Source organism: Parasteatoda tepidariorum, chromosome 2 (assembly GCF_982258835.1).
Source record: "Parasteatoda tepidariorum strain Cologne lab strain chromosome 2, Ptep-v5.0, whole genome shotgun sequence".
In the NCBI taxonomy this organism is placed as follows: Eukaryota; Metazoa; Arthropoda; class Arachnida; order Araneae; family Theridiidae; genus Parasteatoda; species Parasteatoda tepidariorum.
The window spans coordinates 117,814,075-117,823,179 of NC_141756.1; positions in this window are offsets into that span (position 1 = coordinate 117,814,075).

Here is a 9,105-nt window from a genome sequence, read left to right on the forward strand (position 1 = left end):
CCCTTCCGGCAGTGCCAACTTAAGGTGAAACTTAGTATAATAAACACTCTATTATGTATATACATACATATTAAACTTGATTGTCATATTGTTTACCCCTTATAAAGACTATAATTATTTCCTCTGGTTGGGTAAACTAGCATGCTGCAGTGGTCCCCCCCCCAAGCACTTGGACGCATTCATCCCCCCCCAAAAAAAAAATTTGCTAACTTCCCCCTTCCATGCTAGCTTGTTCGAAAAAGTGCTACTTTGCTTGCTCATAATATGACAATGCTTCTTTTATTTATGTACTTAAAAAAAATTCTCTGGTCTGAATTCCCCCCCCCAAACTATTCGTTTTATTTAGTGCAAAAATCCCCCCCCCCCAAGCTTCAGGCGGGCACATCGTGCGGAATATTTAGCTTAAAGCACCTCCTCCCAGATAGTCAACAAAACTTATTTTGGCCCATTGAGCTCCCACTAATGGGTCTATAAAAATTCCTTTAGTACGATTGTTTGTAACAATAAACTCCAATTTCGGGCCGAGTTGGAAATTTATAGGTTAATATCATAGGAAGTAGCGGGGTGTGATGTGTGCGTGCCTCCTGATACGACTTTTGTCCCTTTTTCAGTCATTATTCGCTCTTTAAAAAAAATAATAATAATTTTTTACTTATACAGAAGACTTTATTCACTTAAAAATATTGAAAAAGAAGATAAAAAATAACATAAAATAAAATAAATAAATAAATAAAAATTATCAAAATTTAGCCGTTTATTAGCTATTATTCGTTATTTCTGAAAAAAAATTTGTTATTTCTATATATAGAACACTTGATTCACGTTAAATTGTTGAAAAGTATATTAAAAAACATAATATAAAATAAAAAAAATTCAAAGTCGACCCTTGCAGGGTGTCGAACCCGGGACCTCCGTGCCTTCAAATCTAACTTTCCCACAGAGCTACCAACTGACCCATGCTTCACATGCCACGCCCGCAAATATACAGCTTAAAACACCTCCTCGCGGATAGTAAACAAAACATATTTTGGCCCGTTTTCGGCCCACTAATGGGTCTATAAAAATGTCCTCGGGTACAGTTGTTTGTCACATTAAACTCTAACGTCTGCCCCAGTTTGAAATTTATAGGTTAATATTATAGGGAGTTACGGGGTGTGATGTGTGCGTGCCTCCTGCTACGACTTTTGTCCCTTTTTCAGTCATTATTCGCTCTTTAAAAGAAAAATAATAATTTTTTTCTTATACAGAACACTTTATTCACTTAAAAATACTGAAAAAGAAGTTAAAAAATAACATAAAATAGAATAAATAAATAAATAAAAATTTAACCGTTTAATAACTATTATTCGCTATTTCGGAAAAGAAAAATAGTTATTTCTATATACAGAACACTTGATTCACGTTAAATTGCTGAAAAGTAAATTAAAAAACATAATATAAAATAAATTTAAAAAATTCAAAGTCGACCCTTGCAGGGGGTCGAACCCGGGACCTCCGTGCATTCAAATCTAACTTTCCCACAGAGCTTCCAACTGACCCATGCTTCACTTGCCAGGCCCGCGAATATATAGCTTAAAGACTTCCTCCCGGTTAGTCAGCAAAACATATTTTGACCCATTTTCGGCCCACTAATGGGTCAATAATAATGTCCTCGGGTACAGTTGATCGCCCCATTAAACTCTAATTTCTGGCCCAGTTTGAAATTTATAGGTTAATATTATAGGCAGTTACGAGGTGTGATGTGTGCGTGCCTCCTGATACGACTTTTGTCCGTTTTTCATTCATTATTCGCTCTTTAAAAGAGAAATAATAATTTTTTTCTTATACAGAACACTTTATTCACTTAAAAATATTGAAAAAGAAGTTAAAAGATAACATAAAATAAAATAAATAAATAAATAAAAATAATCGAAATTTAACCAATTATTACCTATTTCTCGCTATTTCAGAAAAGAAAAATAGTTATTTCTATATATAGAACACTTGATTCACGTTAAATTGTTGAAAAGTATATTAAAAAACACAATATAAAATAAATAAAAAGAATTCATAGGCTACCCGTGCAGGGTGTCGAACCCGGGACCTCCGTGCCTTCAAATCTACATTTCAAACAGAGCTACCAACTGACCCATGCTTCACACGCCAGGCTCGCGAATATACAGCTTAAAACACCTCCTACCGGCTAGTCAACAAAACATATTTTGGCCCATTTTCGGTCCACTAATGGGTCTATAAAAATGTCCTCGGGTACAGTTGATCGCCCCATTAAACTCTAATTTCTGCCCCAGTTTGAAATTTATAGGTTAATATTATAGGGAGTTACGGGGCGAGATGTGTGCCAGCCTCCTGATACGACTTCTGTCCCTTTTTCAGTCATTATTCGTTCTTTAAAAAAAAAAAATAATAATTTTTTTCTTATACAGAACACTTTATTCACTTTAAAATATTGAAAAAGAAGTTAAAAAATAGCATGAAATAAAATAAATAAATAAGTAAAAATTATCAAAATTTAGCCGTTTATTAGCTATTATTCGCTATTTATTTCAGAAAAAAAATTAGTTATTTCTATATATAGAACACTTGATTCACGTTAAATTGTTGAAAAGTATATTAAAAAACATAATATAAAATAAATAAAAAAAAATCAAAGTCGACCCTTGCAGGGAGTCGAACCCGGGACCTCCGCGCCTTCAATTCTAACTTTCCCACAGAGCTACCAACAGATCCATGCTTCACATGCTAGGCCCGCGAATATACAGCTTAAAACACCTCCTCCCGGTTAGTCAACAAAACATATTTCGGCCCATTTTCGGCCCACTAATGGGTCTATAAGAATGTCCTCGGATACAGTTGTTTGTCACATTAAACTCTAATGTCTGCCCCTGTTTGAAATTTATAGGTTAATATTATAGGGAGTTACGGGGTGTGATGTGTGCGTGCCTCCTGCTACGACTTTTGTCCGTTTTTCATTCATTATTCGCTCTTTAAAAGAAAAATAATAATTTTTTTCTTATACAGAACACTTTATTCACTTAAAAATATTGTAAAAGAAATTTAAAGATAACGTAAAATAAAATAAATAAATAAATAAAAATTATCAAAATTTAACCGTTTATTAGCTATTTCTCGCTATTTCAGAAAAGAAAAATAGTTATTTCTATATATAGAACACTTGATTCACGTTAAATTGTTGAAAAGTATATTAAAAAACATAATATAAAATAAATAAAAAAAATTCATAGGCTACCCTTGCAGGGTGTCGAACCCGGTACCTCCGTGCCTTCAAATCTACATTTCCCACAGAGCTACCAACTGACCCATGCTTCACACGCCAGGCTCGCGAATATACAGCTTAAAACACTTCATCCCGGTTAGTCAGCAAAACATATTTTGGCCCATTTTCGGCCCACTTATGGGTCAATAAAAATGTCCTCGGGTACAGTTGATCGCCCCATTAAACTCTAATTTCTGCCCCAGTTTGAAATTTATAGGTTAATATTATAGGGAGTTACGGGGCGAGATGTGTGCCTGCCTCCTGATACGACTTCTGTCCCTTTTTCAGTCATTATTCGTTCTTTAAAAGAGAAATAATAATTTTTTTCTTATACAGAACACTTTATTCACTTAAAAATATTGAAAAAAAAGTTAAAAGATAACATAAAATAAAATAAATAAATAAGTAAAAATTATCAGAAGTTAGCCGTTTATTAGCTATTATTCGCTATTTCAGAAAAAAAATTAGTTATTTCTATATATAGAACACTTGATTCACGTTAAATTGTTGAAAAGTATATTAAAAAACATAATATAAAATAAATAAAAAAAAACTCAAAGTCGATCCTTGCAGGGAGTCGAACCCGGGACCTCCGCGCCTTCAATTCTAACTTTCCCTCAGAGCTACCAACTGACCCATGCTTCACATGCTGGGCCCGCGAATATACAGCTTAAAACACTTCCTCCCGGTTAGTCAACAAAACATATTTCGGCCCATTTTCGGCCCACTAATAGGTCTATAAAAATGTCTTCGGGTACAGTTGTTTGTCACATTAAACTCTAATGTCTGCCCCTGTTTGAAATTTATAGGTTAATATTTTAGGGAGTTACGGGGCGTGATGTGTGCGTGCCAACTGATACGACTTTTGTCCCTTTTTCAGTCATTATTCGCTCTTTAAAAAAAAAATAATAATTTTTTTCTTATACAGAACACTTTATTCACTTAAAAATATTGAAAAAAGAAGATAAAAAATAACATAAAATAAAATAAATAAATAAATAAAAATTATCAAAATTTATGCGTTTATTAGCTATTATTCGTTATTTCATTAAAAAAAATTTGTTATTTCTATATATAGAACACTTGATTCACGTTAAATTGTTGAAAAGTATATTAAAAAACATAATATAAAATAAATAAAAAAAATTCATAGGCTTCCCTTGCAGGGTGTCGAACCCGGGACCTCCGTGCCTTCAAATCTACATTTCCCACAGAGCTACCAACTGACCCATGCTTCACACGCCAGGCTCGCGAATGTACATCTTAAAACACCTCCTCCCGGTAGGTCAGCAAAACATATTTTGGCCCATTTTCGGCCCACTAATGGGTCAATAAAAATGTCCTCGGGTACAGTTGATCGCCCCATTAAACTCCAATTTCTGCCCCAGTTTGAAATTTATAGGTTAATATTATAGGGAGTTACGAGGTGTGATGTGCGCGTGCCTCCTGATACGACTTCTGTCCGTTTTTCATTCATTATTCGCTCTTTAAAAGAAAAATAATAATTTTTTTCTTATACAGAACACTTTATTCACTTAAAAATATTGAAAAAGAAGTTAAAAGATAACATAAAATAAAATAAATAAATAAATAAAAATTATCGAAATTTAACCAATTATTAGCTATTTCTCGCTATTTCAGGAAAGAAAAATAGTTATTTCTATATATAGAACACTTGATTCACGTTAAATTGTTGAAAAGTATATTAAAAAACATAATATAAAATAAATAAAAAGAATTCATAGGCTACCCGTACAGGGTGTCGAACCCGGGACCTCCGTGCCTTCAAATCTAACTTTCCCAGAGAGCTACCAACTGACCCATGCTTCACACGCCAGGCTCTCGAATATACAGCTTAAAACACTTCCTCCCGGTTAGTCAGCAAAACATATTTTGGCCCATTTTCGGCCCACTAATGGGTCAATAATAATGTCCTCGGGTACAGTTGATCGCCCCATTAAACTCTAATTTCTGGCCCAGTTTGAAATTTATAGGTTAATATTATAGGCAGTTACGAGGTGTGATGTGTGCGTGCCTCCTGATACGACTTTTGTCCGTTTTTCATTCATTATTCGCTCTTTAAAAGAAAAATAATAATTTTTTTCTTATACAGAACACTTTATTCACTTAAAAATATTGAAAAAGAAGTTAAAAGATAATATGAAATAAAATAAATAAATAAATAAAAATTATCGAAATTTAACCAATTATTAGCTATTTCTCGCTATTTCAGAAAAGAAAAATAGTTATTTCTATATATAGAACACTTGAGTCACGTTAAATTGTTGAAAAGTATATTAAAAAACATAATATAAAATAAATAGAAAGAATTCATAGGCTACCCGTGCAGGGTGTCGAACCCGGGACCTCCGTGCCTTCAAATCTAACTTTCCCAGAGAGCTACCAACTGACCCATGCTTCACACGCCAGGCTCGCGAATATACAGCTTAAAACACCTCCTACCGGTTAGTCAACAAAACGTATTTTGGCCCATTTTCGGTCCACTAATGGGTCTATAAAAATGTCCTCGGGTACAGTTGATCGCCCCATTAAACTCTAATTTCTGCCCCAGTTTGAAATATATAGGTTAATATTATAGGGAGTTACGGGGTGTGATGTGTGCGTGCCTCCTGATACGACTTTTGTCCGTTTTTCATTCATTATTCGCTCTTTAAAAGAAAAATAATAATTTTTTTCTTATACAGAACACTTTATTCACATAAAAATATTGAAAAAGAAGATAAAAAATAACATAAAATAAAATAAATAAATAATTAAAAATTATCAAAATTTAGCCGTTTATTAGCTATTATTCGCTATTTCAGAAAAAAAATTAGTTATTTCTGTATATAGAACACTTGATTCACGTTAAATTGTTGAAAAGTAAATTAAAAAACATAATATAAAATAAATTTAAAAAATTCAAAGTCGACCCTTGCAGGGGGTTGAACCCGGGACCTCCGTGCATTCAAATCTAACTTTCCCACAGAGCTTCCAACTGACCCATGCTTCACTTGCCAGGCCCGCGAATATATAGCTTAAACACCTTCTCCCGGTTAGTCAACAAAACATATTTTTGGCCCATTTTCGGCCCACTAATGGGTCGATAAAAATGTCCTCGGGTACAGTTGTTTGTCACATTAAACTCTAATGTCTGCCCCTGTTTGAAATTTATAGGTTAATATTATAGGGAGGTACGGGGTGTGATGTGTGCGTGGCTCCTGATACGACTTTTGACCCTTTTTCAGTCATTATTCGCTCTTTAAAAAAAAAAAAATTTTCTTATACAGAACACATTATTCACTTAAAAATATTGAAAAAGAAGTTAAAAGATAACATAAAATAAAATAAATAAATAAAAAAAAATTATCAAAATTTAACCGTTTATTAGCTATTTTTCGCTATTTCAGAAAAGAAAAATAGTTATTTCTATATACAGAACACTTGATTCGCGTTAAATTGTTGAAAAGTATATTAAAAAACATAATATAAAATAAATAAAAAAAACTCAAAGCCGACCCTTGCAGGGACTCGAACCCGGGACCTCCGCGTCTTCAATTCTAACTTTCCCACAGAGCTACCAACTGACCCATGCTTCACATGCTAAGCCCGCGAATATACAGCTTAAAACACCTCCTCCCGGTTAGTCAACAAAACATATTTCGGCCCATTTTCGGCCCACTAATGGGTCTATAAAAATGTCTTCGAGTACAGTTGTTTGTCACATTAAACTCTAATGTCTGCCCCAGTTTGAAATTTATAGGTTAATATTATAGGGAGTTACGGGGTGTGATGTGTGCGTGCCTCCTGCTACAACTTTTGTCCGTTTTTCATTCATTATTCGCTCTTTAAAAGAAAAATAATAATTTTTTTCTTATACAGAACACTTTATTCACTTAAAAATATTGAAAAAGAAATTTAAAGATAACGTAAAATAAAATAAATAAATAAATAAAAATTATCAAAGTTTAACCGTTTATTAGCCATTTCTCGCTATTTCAGAAAAGAAAAATAGTTATTTCTATATATAGAACACTTGATTCACGTTAAATTGTTGAAAAGTATATTCAAAAACCTAATATGAAATAAATAAAAAAAATTCAAAGTTGACAATTGCAGGGTGTCGAACCCGGGACCTCCGTGCCTTCAAATCTACATTTCCCACAGAGCTACCAACTGACTCATGCTTCACACGCCAGGCTCGCGAATATACAGCTTAAAACACCTCCTCCCGGTTAGTCAGCAAAACATATTTTGGCCCATTTTCGGCCCACTAATGGGTCAATAAAAATGTCCTCGGGTACAGTTGATCGCCCCATTAAACTCCAATTTCTGCCCCAGTTTGAAATTTATAGGTTAATATTATAGGGAGTTACGAGGTGTGATGTGCGCGTGCCTCCTGATACGACTTTTGTCCGTTTTTCATTCATTATTCGCTCTTTAAAAGAAAAATAATAATTTTTTTCTTATACAGAACACTTTATTCACTTAAAAATATTGAAAAAGAAGTTAAAAGATAACATAAAATAAAATAAATAAATAAATAAAAATTATCGAAATTTAACCAATTATTAGCTATTTCTCGCTATTTCAGGAAAGAAAAATAGTTATTTCTATATATAGAACACTTGATTCACGTTAAATTGTTGAAAAGTATATTAAAAAACATAATATAAAATAAATAAAAAGAATTCATAGGCTACCCGTACAGGGTGTCGAACCCGGGACCTCCGTGCCTTCAAATCTAACTTTCCCAGAGAGCTACCAACTGACCCATGCTTCACACGCCAGGCTCTCGAATATACAGCTTAAAACACTTCCTCCCGGTTAGTCAGCAAAACATATTTTGGCCCATTTTCGGCCCACTAATGGGTCAATAATAATGTCCTCGGGTACAGTTGATCGCCCCATTAAACTCTAATTTCTGGCCCAGTTTGAAATTTATAGGTTAATATTATAGGCAGTTACGAGGTGTGATGTGTGCGTGCCTCCTGATACGACTTTTGTCCGTTTTTCATTCATTATTCGCTCTTTAAAAGAAAAATAATAATTTTTTTCTTATACAGAACACTTTATTCACTTAAAAATATTGAAAAAGAAGTTGAAAGATAATATGAAATAAAATAAATAAATAAATAAAAATTATCGAAATTTAACCAATTATTAGCTATTTCTCGCTATTTCAGAAAAGAAAAATAGTTATTTCTATATATAGAACACTTGATTCACGTTAAATTGTTGAAAAGTATATTAAAAAACATAATATAAAATAAATAGAAAGAATTCATAGGCTACCCGTGCAGGGTGTCGAACCCGGGACCTCCGTGCCTTCAAATCTAACTTTCCCAGAGAGCTACCAACTGACCCATGCTTCACACGCCAGGCTCGCGAATATACAGCTTAAAACACCTCCTACCGGTTAGTCAACAAAACGTATTTTGGCCCATTTTCGGTCCACTAATGGGTCTATAAAAATGTCCTCGGGTACAGTTGATCGCCCCATTAAACTCTAATTTCTGCCCCAGTTTGAAATATATAGGTTAATATTATAGGGAGTTACGGGGTGTGATGTGTGCGTGCCTCCTGATACGACTTTTGTCCGTTTTTCATTCATTATTCGCTCTTTAAAAGAAAAATAATAATTTTTTTCTTATACAGAACACTTTATTCACATAAAAATATTGAAAAAGAAGATAAAAAATAACATAAAATAAAATTAATAAATAATTAAAAATTATCAAAATTTAGCCGTTTATTAGCTATTATTCGCTATTTCAGAAAAAAAATTAGTTATTTCTGTATATAGAACACTTGATTCACGTTAAATTGTT